The sequence below is a fragment of the Sceloporus occidentalis genome, unplaced genomic scaffold (assembly GCF_023333645.1).
Source record: "Sceloporus occidentalis isolate IW3139 unplaced genomic scaffold, rSceOcc1.0.p SCAF_51, whole genome shotgun sequence".
Classification (NCBI taxonomy): Eukaryota; Metazoa; Chordata; class Lepidosauria; order Squamata; family Phrynosomatidae; genus Sceloporus; species Sceloporus occidentalis.
Genome location: NW_028317031.1, coordinates 5,278,773 through 5,294,646, shown reverse-complemented (window position 1 = coordinate 5,294,646; position 15,874 = coordinate 5,278,773). Strand labels below are relative to the sequence as shown.

The following is a 15,874-nucleotide window of genomic DNA, read 5'->3' as shown; positions in this document are numbered from 1 at the left end:
AGAATATTTCTCCTGAAGAGTAACTGTTCCTCCAGAAGAGAGAATATTTCTCCTGAAGAGTAATTGTTCCTCCAGAAGAGAGAATATGTCTCCTGAAGAGTGACTGTACCTCCTGAACAGTGACTGTTCCTCCAGAAGAGGGACTGGTTTTCTCCTGAAGAATGACTATTCCTAATGAATAGAGTCTGTTTCTCCAGAAGAGTGACTTGTTCCAAATATCTTTATGGCGTGTATCTCTGTAGTAGACCGTCGTTGACAGGCGCTCTTCTATCTACCTTGCTGAATTCAACAAAGGATTGAACGACCCTGTTTTATCCTCTGACGTCCTTTTAGTTCACTGCCCATGCATGAATTAACCGCTTGACTCTTTATTCCACCATTTAACCTGGATTTCATGTAGCAACAGTAGAAAATTAATTCCTGGTAAGATAGAAATCTGCTGAAATTCAACAGCAACACACTCCCAGCCTCTGTGATCACTATTTTTTTATTTTGAAAAAAAAGTTAATATCCTGAAAGAAATAAAATCTTGCACATATTTTTGTGTCAAATTTGTTCAACAGGGACAATATAACACAAGCCCCATTTACTATTCAGATTTCTGCCTTATTCACCTGGATAAAGAAAGTACAGTATCTGGATTATGAATTATTTGGGTTCCAGACTTACCCAGGGTGAGCATTATCCTGGTCTGTGGATTCAATACAAGCAAAGAAATAAAATGAATAGACTTATTCCTGGAAGTGCTGGGATTTTACGGCTGTCTCCTGATAGCTTTATATAAAGTATCTGCTCTGATTACATTAAGGGTTTTTGCTTAACTACATACAGAAATGGAATTGGCAGCATGAAATTACCCCATCATTCAAAAAGTTCTTTATTTACGATATCAACGTCACCTTCTTAGTTGGGTTTTGACAGACTCCCACAATGCCTGCTCCTGGACAGGAGGTTATATTACCCGATTTACACTTACTACGAATTTCATTAGTAAAAGCAACCCAATTCTCTATGTAAAGACCAGTCTATTGTGCAGAGGGCAATATTCAACTAAGAGGAACCGAACGCTACACATGACGACAAAACGACAACGAAACTAAATCTTTGGTATTCAAGGATTTCATCTAGGACACAGTCCCATGAAGGATGAAACAGCTGTCCATGAGTGGTGATCTGGCTATTGTACCTCTTCCTGAGTTTTGTCTAAAGGCTGTCTTGTACAGCGGGCAATTACTTTCAAGGGATCCAAGTGTAAAGTGGATATAGAGGCAAAGGTGATAATTGTTAACCTTATTTGCATGTGCCTACCCAGAATCCCTTGTGGTTGTGGAAGCACCATAAGATTTCTGAGGGAAAAACAAGCCTTCTGGCTTGTCTGGTGTCTGTAGATCAGTGTTTAATAATACTTCTACTACCCCTTAAATTTAAGTGGAAGGTTTTCCATCACCTTTTACCCACCATAACTTATGTAATGGTACATCTAGGACACGTAATAAAGAACAGCACTAACCAGCCGTACTAGGTATGGGTGGATGAATAATGAGGCATGTGGGACAGAGGAATGCAAGATCAGTTTCCTCCATTTTCAATTTCTACTAATGCAATCACTCCTGATTTATACATGACCTGGACCTTCCTTCCCGTTTAATGAAACATTGACACCAAGCAGGCCAAAGTATTACTCTGGCCATAAATAACTATCCCCAGTGAGGTCTGACTTATTCCATAAACTAGTTTAGCTTATGTGACCTCAACAGAAATCTGTATCTGATTATAACTAGTTGCACTTGAACAACTTTGAGGGACTGCTGTTTATATATATATATATATATATACACACACATATACACACAAACAAAACTCCTTATGAACTCTCTGGCATCCACCAAAAACTATTTTAGAGAAGATCCACAAAACCATAGAACGTATTCTCTCTTGGTAGACATTCTATGTAGTAATCTGACATCTTTGTTTGAATGCCCCTTGTGGCTGTATGCGGAACTACAAGTTGCTGTCCCAAGCTTTTTAACAAAGTATGCCACAGGATAAATTTGGTCTTTAAGCCTGTTTCCATCTAACCCATGCAAAACATGGATCTATATGTAAAAACATCTCATGCAGCAAAAAAGAGTACATTGTGGACTGTAGTTATGCCCGACAATACAAAATCTCCGTCTTAATATGTGTGTAGGTATTAGATGATGAGTATTATATGGCTCATCAGTAGAAATGAGAGTTTTCAGCAATATGTCTTTTTTCACTCTTAACTATGGTAATAACAGGTTAAACAATTCCCTGAAGCATTATAATTCCAAAACGACATCAAGTTTGGCTTTATTAATTGTCTATGAATTTGATGCAGAATGCTCACTCGGGGTATTTAATATAATTGAGCAATCATCTGTTCTACACTTTATAGGTGATCTAATATTTTTAGAAAATCTATTCAAATTGAATATTCAGAAGAATATATGTTACTGTTGCTATCTAGGAGTTCTAGACAATGTTGAAGCTTTATGTGAGACTAACCCTTTAAAGTCATGTATCAAGGTGCAATTCAAGCCATGTGCGGGGCATATAACGATCCCTTTGTTACAGGACATTGTAAGTATTGCCCGTACACAATACAATCTTCTTACAATTCCAGGTTCTTAACCTAATAACTGATGGGTTCATACACGAACAGATGCCGGATTAAAGTTTTCATTGTCAAGTACTGGAACAACCATAAAGTAACCCGACAGGCTACTAAATTCAATTACCTGTTCTACCTATATCAAATAATATTTTCTCAACCTGCATAATTGATCCTTAATGAATTTATTTAGAGAAGGAAATTCAATTAAACTGGAATGTGAATTAGGTTCTTTTTCAGCCTGGCAGAGTGCTTCATTCAAAAAGTCTGACCAGGACAAGGTTACCTGAATCTTGTTTTCATCTAATTTAGCCATAATGTACTTAATTTTAATATAAATTAAAAAACAGGCAAATACATACAAATGATAAAATTGAAAATTACCGAGGGGGTCTGCTGTAGTTTCACAAATTAAAATAAATCTTAGAAAGCGATTCCATGGCAAAGTTTGGAAAGTGGCCTTCTCAAATTGGCAAGAATGTTCACTATGGTGATATGATCCCTTTTAACCTATTACACCAGTGCCGCTATTTTCTAGTTAACCCTATACAAGGTGTGGCCACTCTTTCCTTAACCCTTTACATGCCACAGAATTTATTTCACGCCCACTGGGACATAAAAAGTTAACATTTGTACTGTGTTATTCCGTGGAGTCTTGTTAACTCTTGCGGAATAGTTTTCAGTCTATAGTTTTCAGCTCTCTATAAGTATGGCCTAGTGTTTTGGAGATCACCCCAAAAAAATAAATAAAAAAAATATATATATTTATATATATATCCTGTAATATAATGGTTGAGGGTCATGGGAGTTGTAGATTAATAGCAGCTGAGGTGCCACTTGTTTGCTGCCCTTGTCTTAGAAACGTGTGTTGATTGCCCTCTCGGTGACATAGCCGGCAAATAAAAGTGTTCAACTAGGAACTGAACAATGTCTTCGAAATTGCTGTTTTTTTACTTGCATCGCTGGGTCACGTGACCTTATTGCAATTTACATGATGCTATGTGTAATATACACTTACACATATGTTATCTATTTCTTCTACTTAATATATACCAGTATGTGCCTGATTGGCTGCACATTTTGGATGGTTTTTAATCTTTTTAACATGTTTTATAATTGATGAAAGCAGAGTGGGATCCATATGTGGCTGATTATGCCCTTACTGTTAGGTAGCAATATATTGATAAGGCTTACCCCCCCCAAAAAAGTACATTAACCCAATACAAACAGCAATTTTTAAGATCAATCGATCATTGTAAGTTTCCCATGCCTGAGAGGTGAACTATAACCCTGAAAGACACAAAACCGCTGACATATTTTGCAATTAAATAGGTATTTTATTGGGTCGGATCCCGGGTATGATTTTGAGATTCTTCTAGCGCTCTACTGTTACAAAGCAAATAGTGACGGTGCGAAAAGCCGTTCCTGAAATTGTATCTGTAATAAGGCATCATTTCACATAGAGACTGCAATTTATGGCTCACAAGTTCTCTTTATTTAAAGAGTCGTTCGCATTTCACTCATACAGCTGATATTAACAATACTGCCCCTCAGATACTTTTCATCCCGCAGAGACGGTCTCTTTGAATAAGCTCAGTTATTCTGACCTGTCGGGCGAGAGACAGATGTGATGCACGTCTGTACTGTTTTGTCCTGGGAGCTGAGCAAACACAGATGCTGCAAGTGTCAAGAAGCCCTTTTGCTAGGAACATAGGCAAATATTGATCATCTATTGAGAACCGAGAAAGCTCTCCTGGAGTGGGGCACAAGGAACACTACCGAGCAGCTCAAAAGCAAAGAACGAAGGAATGCGAGATACTAAAGACATTTTATTTGCTGACCACAGGAAAGCATGAAATTGCTCTTAATCCCCAGGGGCAGCCTGGTCACGGTGGTTTAGCTTTAACCGATTTCTAATTAAATCTGTTTACAGATAAGTAGTATGTTTACATGACATTCAGTAGAACGGGATTCTGCGCAAACCAGTAGCCAGAGGTTCCGTGCCCTCTATGGCTATAAGGTACCCTGGAAAATATTCGCAACATCAAAAAACATATTCAGCTGGATACAACCCAAGAGAACATCGGGTCTTTAGCTTAGGTTGATAACTTTTATTGAGCCAACATAAGAAAGAGATATTCCTTAAGCTTTTGGAACCTCAGAGGGTTCTTCTTCAGGGGTACAGCTAGGTTTTCCATCTGAAGAAGAGACCTGGTGTATGTCTCTTTAGATCTTTTGTCTATGATAGAAAAAAAGAGACTCCTTTATACTTTGCTGTGCCTTAATACCAATTTAATGATCCTATAACTGAAAAAAGAGCTGAAAATGATATCATTTGTGTCTGATTAAAGGTTTAGCTGCATATTAAAGTTACACGCACATTCTACCCAACATGCAGATGACATCATCACAAAGGGAATAAAGGAAGTTGTCTGGGGGAAAGATTATGAGAAGTTTTTCAGGAAGCAACCCAGACATATCGGGGCAATTCTAGTGCAAAATGATAAAACTACAGCAATCACTGGGAATCTTCACCGATTACACCATTTTTAACACTTTGCGCAATCATTTTTACACACACCTTCTATTGTATCAACTAGTGTTGAACACGTCTTCATAAGTGTAGAGACTAGTTTTTATTAAGAATGTGTATCAACGGAAAAAAGTGTGGTAAGGAATGACTTTAATTGATTATTTAAGAGAAATAGCAAAATGTACAAGAGCTAGAACAGAGTCTTACAAAGGTGACATTCTATCTCTAGATCGTCCTTTGGCTGGGGCACCAGGAAGGTCCGTTTTTAATCATTTCTTTAATACAATCAGGATTACGATTTATTTCGTAATGATGTCCCCGGAAGTCAAAATCACCGGCGGGTAGAACGTTTCCGTGTTCTACCGTCACAACGCGTATAGAAAGAGAAACAATGTTTGTAAATAAACCATGTAAATAAAATACATTGTTTCCCCTTCTAAGTGCTTTTATTCGCTTACATAAATATCTATAGGTCACACAGATTGTAAGCTTGCAAGAACTTGGCCCTCTTCTTCTGTACCAGTATGTTTTAGTGTTACTTTAAATACTGTCCCGTATTGGAACTGAGCTATGGAATGTGCTGGCGCAATATCAACAAATGCAATGTAATAAAAAGTGAATAGTAACACATATTATCAAATGGGGCAGATTTTGGTTTTCTAATATGTCTGTAGTTAATATTCATCTGGGGAAAAAAAAAAAATCCAAACATTCTCTACTTGACTTGGAACGACGTGTTAATCAATCCCACCGCTGGGCTTAGTTACACCCATATGATACACAGAAATAGAATTTAAGGGCAGATGAGGACCCATCGGCCCATCTAGTCTGTCTGTTTTTCCTAATGTAAAGACTCAAGCTTTAATGATTCCTTGGTCTTGTCCTAGATACAGGACAGTGTTACACCCATTCCATGCATGTTTAAATTCCCTCACTATATCAACCTCTACCACTACTGCTGGGGGGCTGTTCCACTCATCTACCACCCTCTCAGTAAAGTAAAATGTCTTTACATATCAGCCTCTGACCCACTTTTCAGATGCAGTTTCTGTACAAAGCAGTTGTTTTCCTAATGGGATGCCCAATACAAGTATGTAAAATATGCAGTGTGCCATCCGTGAATGGGCATGAAATCTCTCATCTTCCGTTACTTACAGAGCAGTTTGTACATTAGACCTGGAATTAATTTACTCCGAAATATTTGTGGCATCTTGTAATGATCTACTGCGCCTTACAGAAAACTGTTCTGCCAATGTAAAAAAACCCCAACAAAATTCATTTCAGATTCAGCTGGCTTTGAACGAACTGGGGTGAAAATACAGTTTATCCTTTTGCATGTGAAAGTGCCATAGAGACACGTACAAAAGTTTCTTTTACTGCCAAAGATAAATTCAAAGAATGACAACATAATGTGCTATCTATTGAAAACCAAGAGGACAGTCAAGCCACTGAGACTCAGAGTTAAAAGACTTGCTGATATCTATTTTACTCACAGAGTGGTAGCTAGGTGGAACAGCATACCAGCAGAAATGGAAGAGGTTACTATAGTCAGGGAATGTACATGTGAATGGGAGAGGCATATGGCTCCTGAATCCAAGACAAGACTAAGGACTGATTAATGTCTGAGTCTCTACATCAGGAAAAAGGTTCTCTAAAATAGTTAATACCTGTTACCTCCAGCTAGCGTCTCTTAACCCCTTAAGGACAATGGGTGGTTCCTATACCCATTGAAAACAATGCATTTTGAGCCCGTACATGTAAGGGCTCTGTCATTAAGGGGTTAATGGAGAGTTGGTAAATTGCTACTTTTTTGTAGTAATTTAAGTAAATGATACTGGAAATGTCTGTTTTTTAACAGTGAAAGGAGTAATCAAGAGTCCAAATATAGGATAGATAAAGGTGATCAGAACCCTTAGGCTAGGTTTCCACATGGTTTTTTTTTTGCTAAAAACGCCCATAAAAACGCCAATTCAGCCACACGGCGTTTTTTTAGTGAAAAAACGCTGCGGCCAGATGTTAGCTGTTCTTCAATAGGAAATCGCACAATGCCATATCCACTTTGCATTTTTTTGTTTGGCGTTTTTTCAGTCCTCTTTGGCATTTTTCTGCTTTTTTGGGCTCTGTGGCAGTTTTTCAGAATCGCAGCATGTTGACACTCTGGCGTTTTTCTCCAATAGAAGTCTATGGGAGAGAAAAAACCCCATGAAAAAGCCATGTGGGTTTATTGCCTTGGCGTTTTTTATGGCGTTTTTTCCCACAGTTACAATGCAGAGGATGGACCCGGTATCTGTGTGTCCTACAAGAAATAAGCTGAAAACAAACAGTTTCACACAAAACAAAGTTCATATTGAATTTTACACCATTGGGAACAAACATGCCATTACAAACAAACCAACTGGATCCTGCGTGCCAAAAGCAACAGCAAACAATTTGCACCATCATTTGGGGCCAATCTTCCTAGAGGAGCAGACATTCGGAATAAAGCATGCCTTACAAACCACAGAAAAGAGACAAAAGGGTCCGCCGGGGCGTTTAAGTAGAACTCTACCAAGGAAATGACATCAGGAGGGGGCAGATACTCGCCATTTATCAAAATCCCTTTTAACTGGGTGACAATTCTAACTTGTAAAGGCTGGAAAAACTGCCTAAGGTCAAAAAAGCAATTTCCACAGAAAGGCTAAAACGCCAGAAAAAAACTCCAGAAAAAACGCCAAAACGCAGGTAAATACAGTGGCAGTTTTCTTGGCGTTTTTCTTGGCGTTTTTCATCAAGAAAAAAACGCAGGACAAAAACCCAAGTGGAAACCTAGCCTAAAGGAATAGTAACCATTATTATTATCACAACACATTTAAAAAGGTTTCTTCATCGATGGGTTAAACACATGTGGGTGGAAAGCATGCCTTTAACATTTTAGAGCGCACCACCAGCTGCCTCCTCTGCACCACTGTCCTTATTGTTAGGTTATGATGTCATAAGTTGGCGCTCCATTTTTTTAACAACTTGCAGCGTCGCATGTAAGATAACCGTGGAGGATTGTGCCGCTTGGGAAATCAATGATCTCCCTTTGGGGCCGTCGGCTCCATTTTGCAGCAGAGAGGCTGCTGCCCCCCCACCCCCGGACCCGTCTAGGCCAGAATATGCCAGTGAAAGAAAGGAAGAAAAGGTCAAAGAGTGAAGCCAACCAGCAGATAATGAAACAAATCCCACGAATTGTAAAGGGGCAAAGGATCATGAAATCAGTCCAACCTTCACAATAAAAAGCTTAAATCGCTAATTAGTCTATTATGAGGTTCAATGTATACGAGGGGTTAAAAAAGGTCACAAGTCCATCAACTTCAACCAGGCTGTCATAGCGACTGAACCTCATAATAAACTACCGGGGTTGGAGTTACCTGAAAAAAACTTAAATCTATTAAAATTATAAGGATAACAGTGTTATGGATGGAATCTTTTATTCTTGGGTATAAAGATAATATATGCCAGCTTAGCGGGACCCCAGCTGTTTTAGTAATACTTTTCCCCCGACACTGAATTCTTTGATAATTGTGATGGGAATCCAGATGTTTGCTTGACAATCCGAGTGCTTACAGGTCAGGAGAGGTGAATTACAATACACCCTTCGTGTTTTTTGGGTTGTAGAGAAGAGAACTATCGTGCTTTTGGCTACAGACAGATATAGGCCGACTTATACTATTTATATAGCGCCATCATAGTCCACGGCTCTGTACAAGTAGATAGGACAGAACAAGCAGGGCACCACACAACAGTCTGGATTTACAGAAAAGGTGAGAGACACATCTCAATCTGTCACATCTGCAATCATCTCCCTTGTAACGGATCCACTGTGTGGCGGGACACCGGCAGGGGGCGTCATAGCCCAAGAGGGTGATCTGCCCCCCAGTTTTAGACCAGGGGAACTGCCGCTCCCCTAGACCTGCCTCCCTACATCTTTAGGGTCAAAGTATAGATCTTGCAGCCTTCGCAAGTATGGCCCGAGTCAATGATGACCGTATTTTTTTTTTTAAATAGGATAAGAAACATCCGTGAATGTCTAGCCTTTTAAAAACCTTATATTTTTATGCGACCACCCTCCTGATGATTAATCCATCATATGATTTCATTCAGTTTTGGAACAAGTGATTTTAAAGTTCCATATTATATACCTTTTTATTTACAATTTTAATACTGCATGCATTACGCATTACAGTTTGTTTAAAATAAATTTCTCCACCTAGGTAAAATAAATGTGGAAATGTTTGGTAATATAATTTACTAGTGTATTTAATGGCTATCAGCATTTGTATCATTGCATATCGCACGATGTAAAGTTAAACCAGCTAAATGTACATTTGTTTCTTGCCAATTAATAAAACAGACTTTATACACAGAGCGGCCTTAAAGGAAAGTAAGTTAAATAATTATTTTTCCATGGCGGAATGTTATTCTCCTTCACAGACTTGGAAGCTGCCCTCTGGAAAGCACATAATGTTTCTTGTTAGTATCACAATTTATGTCTTTTTCCAGCTAAAAAAAAAATAAAAAAAGATACGTTAACCGTATCAGCTCTAAGATGTTCTGCTACTTTAGTGACTCTTGTCTATGGATCACCAGTTAAATTGAATAGAATTTATGAGATAAACTTTAACACATCTAGTCGTAGTTGTAATATATGATCTCAAAAAATATAGAAGTTCACACAATACACTGAATCTTGGAGATTATGTAGGGGCAGATGCACCATAACGCACCTTTCAATGCATTTATTATATTTAGGTTCTACTTAATTCTATCTGGGCTTTCCTCTAAACTAAATCTAAGCTGAATTCCGAACCTCTGGGGCAGGTTTTAATCTCCCGATGGGGGAGTGGTGCTTGGCCCTGCCCTCTTTTGCCCCGCCCCCAACTTGGACTCACAATAAATAGTAGGACAGAACAAGTTCTCAAATATCTAACTAGAATTGCTAAATAATCGCTATGTAGTGGAAACATTCATAATGTTATAATTTAAAGGGACAGTCCTTTTTTTCCCGAGGGTTCAGCGATGCAAACTATACAGAAAAGCTTTATTGCCTAGAATTCTCAGCCTTAGATAAGTTTTCATTATTTCCGGATTTTACTACATGTGAATTAGTCACACAAGAACCATACGGGAACCCTGGACTTGATTTCCCCCCATTATAAGTGTAATAGTTTGGGAAGTAGAACAGCTTCATGTAATAATTCATGCGATAAAGCAAGCTTAAATGAGGTCTTGACAACTTTGAACATAACAGGTGAAAACAAATCAAGTACACGCAGCAGCCGATGAAATCTATTTAACCTTTAGATGACACATACCTCGAACTGAGAGTGAAATTACGGAAAAATGTAAGCATGGGAGTTATCGTTCATAATGATACGTTTTAAATTTTGCTGACAATGTAGAAGATTTACAAGCTGTTTTTTTTTTTTTTAGGTTTTTTTCCCCTATGCATCAAAAGGATCTCTTTAATTTTCCAAAAAAAAAAAAAATCTAACTAAGGATGGCTTCTTCTGGGAGACAAATGACTCAAATCTACAACACCCATATTTTTTTTTTATATACATCTGTTTAGAATTGAGCAGACTTTCATGTTACGATGATAGATAGTCTTCTACTGATATTTTCCCCCTGGCGGCTGGTCTCTACTGTAAAGGCTTACGAGACCATCTGCTTCTGATCTGGGTCTGGGATGGGTTTGCAGAGTTTTTGATGTGATTGCTAGGCAGGCTGACTTGGAAACAAATTTGAAGATAGAAGTGTTAATGTTAATATAATAGCATAGCTTTTTTAGCTTGTGGCAAGAGGCTCAACGTAGAGCGTTGTGTCCCAATGGAAAATAATGGAGCTAGTAGCTAAAATTGGACAGATATGCAAGAATATTTTGCTTATACTTGTCAACTGCAATTTACTTCTGTAAAACCCAATATCCCGAATGCTAGGACACAATGTGATAGATTTTAAGTTGGTTTCCGAATATGAGGTCATCATCGCTCGGACAGACCGGGATTAACTGCTGTCAATATGTGTGATCTTGTCATGGTCAAAAGTAAGACTTTGATGTAGTCCATTCTAAACAGATGGCCACAGCATCAATTAGCCACTGGGCTACTGTGCAAAGCTGGTTGGAAAATGCATGTCAGATCATTAACTGACCCTTCTCAGGTCATTGTACTTTACCTCCAGCCATGCACTCACACCCCCAACTGTATACATGCACTTAAAAGCCTCCATCTGCCGCCATATTGACCTCCCACATCTTTAGCCATGCCAACCGGTAGTTATGTACTGAAACGTCCCTGTCAGTAGCTATGGCAATTTATAGCTACACAATGGCTCCCCCCATCTGTAGACATGCCTATTGGTAGTTGGGCACCGGCACGCCCCCATCTGTAGCCATGTACTGTCAAAATTCCAAAATGTGTCCATATACTGATGGCAAGCTTCTGGTGAATTTATTATCTATAAATGTACAATAGGATAATAGTACAGCTGACATAAAATAAAAGTTAATACGCTCCTTCACTAACTACGTAGTTAAAACATTTTTTTAATTTAAACTCAGATTTAGGAAGTGCTTTCCACTTTCTTTTTTAAAACGGTTCAAGATTTTGCATAATATAATGTTTTCAGGCAGGTGCATATTGGTAATTTGCGTGTTCTCACCCTGTTGTCTTAGACCAAACTACTAAACAAACTCCCTGACTCCTTATCATACTGCCTGCAGTAAGCAGTAGAATTACTCAGTCTTAATCACCCAGCAGGACACTCTGACTAATGAAAGCCTATGGACTTCATTTGGATTGCCATAAAGAATCAGCCCAGTGTTTCCACTGAGCAGAGATAGTCCCTCAGCAAACCACAATGTCAACGATAGCGACCACCAGATCTGCTGATAAATAAGATTAAAAAAATGAGGATTTTGTCAATGCCGACCAACATTACTACATACAGCACTGAATTTTTAGAGAAATATTATTATTTCCATTAGTCTTCCCATTTACGTTTTCTACTTAATACTGAGATGTCAATTATGTTTTTCTTTCAGGGTTGTGCTAAATACAAATCATTGTTTTCATAACCATTACATATTCAGAATATATATTCAGCCGGGGCATGTTGAAATATAATGTTTCTTAAAAATAATTTATTTAAATGTATTTGTACCATGCAGCCTTGTGCCCAATTCTTATTATATTCCCCAGATGCAGACCATGTTAACAGCCATTTTGAAAAATCAATTTCAAAACATTTTTCCAACAAATCTCTATAAATCCTCTGGGCCGTAATACAATAAATGCAGCACATTCACTTCCAAGAAGGTTAAATCACCCCTTACCATGCTCAAAACATTACCGACTGCTTGAAATGGGCCATTCATTTTTCTGGTGAGTGTTTATGTAGCTTTGGCTGTACGGCTCTCCATGTTTATGTGTTCAGCTCAGCAAGCCACTTGTTCTCCAAAGTAAAGAATTCCACCCTTGGGGATTTCTATATGCTCAAGATGTTCTACTGTCTTGTTCGGATGATTATGGCACCAGGGATCCAGCCAACAGTAGACAGACACGGTAGCATCTGAAACCTATTACCACAGTCTGCTGTCTCAGTATCTGCTCTTAATCCTCAACACAAAGACTCAACTGAAAGAGATTGCGACATCCAAAAAGTGGAGAATTCTTTAGGTATTTAAACCAAATGGGACTAAGATACTGCAGACTTGTACCTCTTCTGAAAATAAACTCAATGGCGTTTGTTTAACAGGTCTAGGTTTATAGGTATTTGTTTCTATGTTGATGTGTAATTAGATATCTGACTTTTTTCTTCTTTGAATTTTAATAACCAGATGTCTGGACAACATTCAAACTCAAATTGTCAATCGTACATTAAATTTGTTTCAAGTTTGCTATTCAGGGCAGAAGTCGAATATTCAAGATTTAGAAGGACTGGGCCAGTAATTGGATCATAAGCAACTTCAAGAAGGCCATCCAATAAGGAGTTGAATAATCGTTGCTGAGCGAAAGGTATAAACGTGATATTTTAGGCATGCAATGGTCCAGCTAGATGTTCAGCATCTGGAGAAGCAACCTCGTTGGTTCACCCTTTACGACTACCACAGTCATAAAGATCATGTATTATTATGAATTGTTTTTTACTAGCCCTACGTAATTGCCTACCTAGAGCTAGTCCACAAAGTTGGCCAACAAGAAAACCAGAAATTCCTTTTTCTAAGCCGGAGGAGGTATTAACACTGCCCTCTTAACAGCAATGAAGAGTTTTGGTAGGACAGAGAAAGTATCTATCAGCTTTGATGGACAAAGTCCAAGGAGCCAGGTTGCCAGGGCTCTTAAAATTTAACTGCTGGCTCCTAAATGTTTGTGCAGTTTTTTTGACATTGATCACGATGGATGAATCACTTCCTGGATCCTAACATAAATCACGCCGGCTCCTACAATTTCCTGTCTGGCTCTTAAATTGGTCTTCGGTGTCATTATAAACAAGAGAGGGCTAGTGATTGTTTGCCAAAGAATGCAATAACATCTAGATGGGCATGCGGTATCTAAATTGATTAAAATATTTTACAAAAAGTGGCCATTTCTCTCTCTTAATGGCCCAATTCAGTTTGAACCTTTGTTTCCAAGGAAATACTACATAGGGCCAAAATCCCATCAGGATCTCAGTGCTATAAATTAATAACATTTGGGAGTGCGTGATATATTACACTGGACATAAATAGCTCTCTTTTTGCCTGTCCTTCCCAGCTTTCCATAGAACATTATTTAACACCCGTGCGCTCTGTAAAATATGTGTAAAGATGATTGGGCGTCTACAGTTACTTCATCTAATAAATTTACTGAAGGATATCCAAACCGCAGGTAGAGGACAGAAGAGATTTTATAGTCTATAGAACCATGCGGGTTTTCTGCGACTGACAATCCCGACTTCAGACCAAGCCAACTTCATGAGGCCACATAGTTTTTCTCTGTGAACATCTTTAATCATACTTCCTAACTATTCCTATTTAGGAAGGGCAGTCCCTCTTTGGACCCAATTTCCTTTTTGTCGCTTTGATGTTTGTCTTTTCTAGAATGTTTACTAGACATGAGAGTATCCCAACGTCATACAGCCCTAAAAGTTATAAAGACGGGTATAGCAACAACAGAAAAAACTAAATGATGTACCCTATTTGATCGATTATAAGAGAAGTTGTTTTTTTCTGAAAACTCCTATATGTGATGGATGATGTCCATCCAAATACAGAATTTACCTGAATATGTTGTTTTATTGTTTTTTTGTTTTTTAACTGTGCCAATATTATAAATATGTTTTTGTTAATTTGAAGTAATTTCAATAAATATATTCAGAAAAAAAGACATTTTGCAACTTTTGTAATGAATACCAACAGAAGATTAAAGAGGGAGTTGTGTAGATGTGCATATATAAGCTGACCTAGAGACTGATATTAACCCTTTAATAATCCATCCTAATGATTCTATGTAGTGACTCGCCAAATGTGTTACCTGTAATACCTGTCCTCATGGAAAGCTTGACTTACTATTTTAAGATTTATTTGAGTCACCTGCATTTCAGTAGATATGTTAACCACATCATATTTGTTGTGAAAGCACTAATTAGGAGTCTTACATATGATGACAGAGGAAGGTATCGGTTCCAGACTGTGTGACCCTGAGAATCTACCCCGAGACTCTGACGTTGGGGCAAAAACCCTGAGACTTAGCGTCAAGCTCTGAGAGTCCCCAGGTAAGCATATATGTATATATATATATATATATATATATATATATATATGTGCTTAGCTCACACTAAACAGGGTACTGGCATTTTATAATTGTAATTGTGGTTAGCTGATTTCTCAATATAATCTACCTTTATGTGCAATGCACCTGCATATTATATTTTATAGTGAATGGGAAAGTCAATTCATTCGTTGAATAGGGCAGAAAGTTCTAACTCAGGCCTGTAAATTTATTTTTAATAGCGAGTATTGAGAAACACTGGCGGTGATGCCCTCACACATCTCACAGCCCCTTTGCTGCTAACAAAGAATCTTTAACTGGGGCACTTTTTAATAAGACTGTTAACTTTAATAGATATTTTCATCATCGATGCATGGAAGTAAATAGTTTCATGGTTTTTTTTACCCACATGGGATCACATGGCAACTCTTTAAACACTTCAGCAAATACAAATGTCCTTGTGTCTTAAAGAAAAGGGGCTTTTTCGCTCACAGGAGGGTAAAACCATAAACAGCACTTCCCTATACTGGGGTCAGATAGGTTTATAAGCCTGGTGCACACAATAGTCAGTCTTATACCTGAGGTGGTCTCAGAGCGCAAGGATAGACCGATACGTTCTTATTGATCTCCTGAAACATTGTGGTGTCATTTACTAAAGGTTTTATTTGTAATGGAATTTTTGGATAAGAATAAACCTGCCTCAATCGATGTAAGGGCTAAGCACTCAAACACAACCTGTTTTGGCGTCGGGCCATAGTGTAGATGCGCTACCCACTACTACGTGATCAGGTGTGCTTTAGAGACAGAGAATGAAGATCTGTCTGTACATTACCTTATCTAAATCCCAAACTCCAACAAAAATTCTGCCACCCATTCATCTTCTCTGCATGTCCATCTGAGAGAATCTCTCAGGAGCAACATTTTTGGGTTGTG

At 38.3% G+C, this 15,874-nt stretch overlaps 1 protein-coding gene across 1 annotated transcript in view; it reads right to left on the bottom strand.

The window, feature by feature from the left end:
* Positions 1-15,874, bottom strand: part of LOC149288507 (metalloprotease TIKI2-like) — a 110,405-nt gene that overhangs the window by 68,254 nt on the left and 26,277 nt on the right. The gene's annotated exons all lie outside the window — the stretch shown is intronic.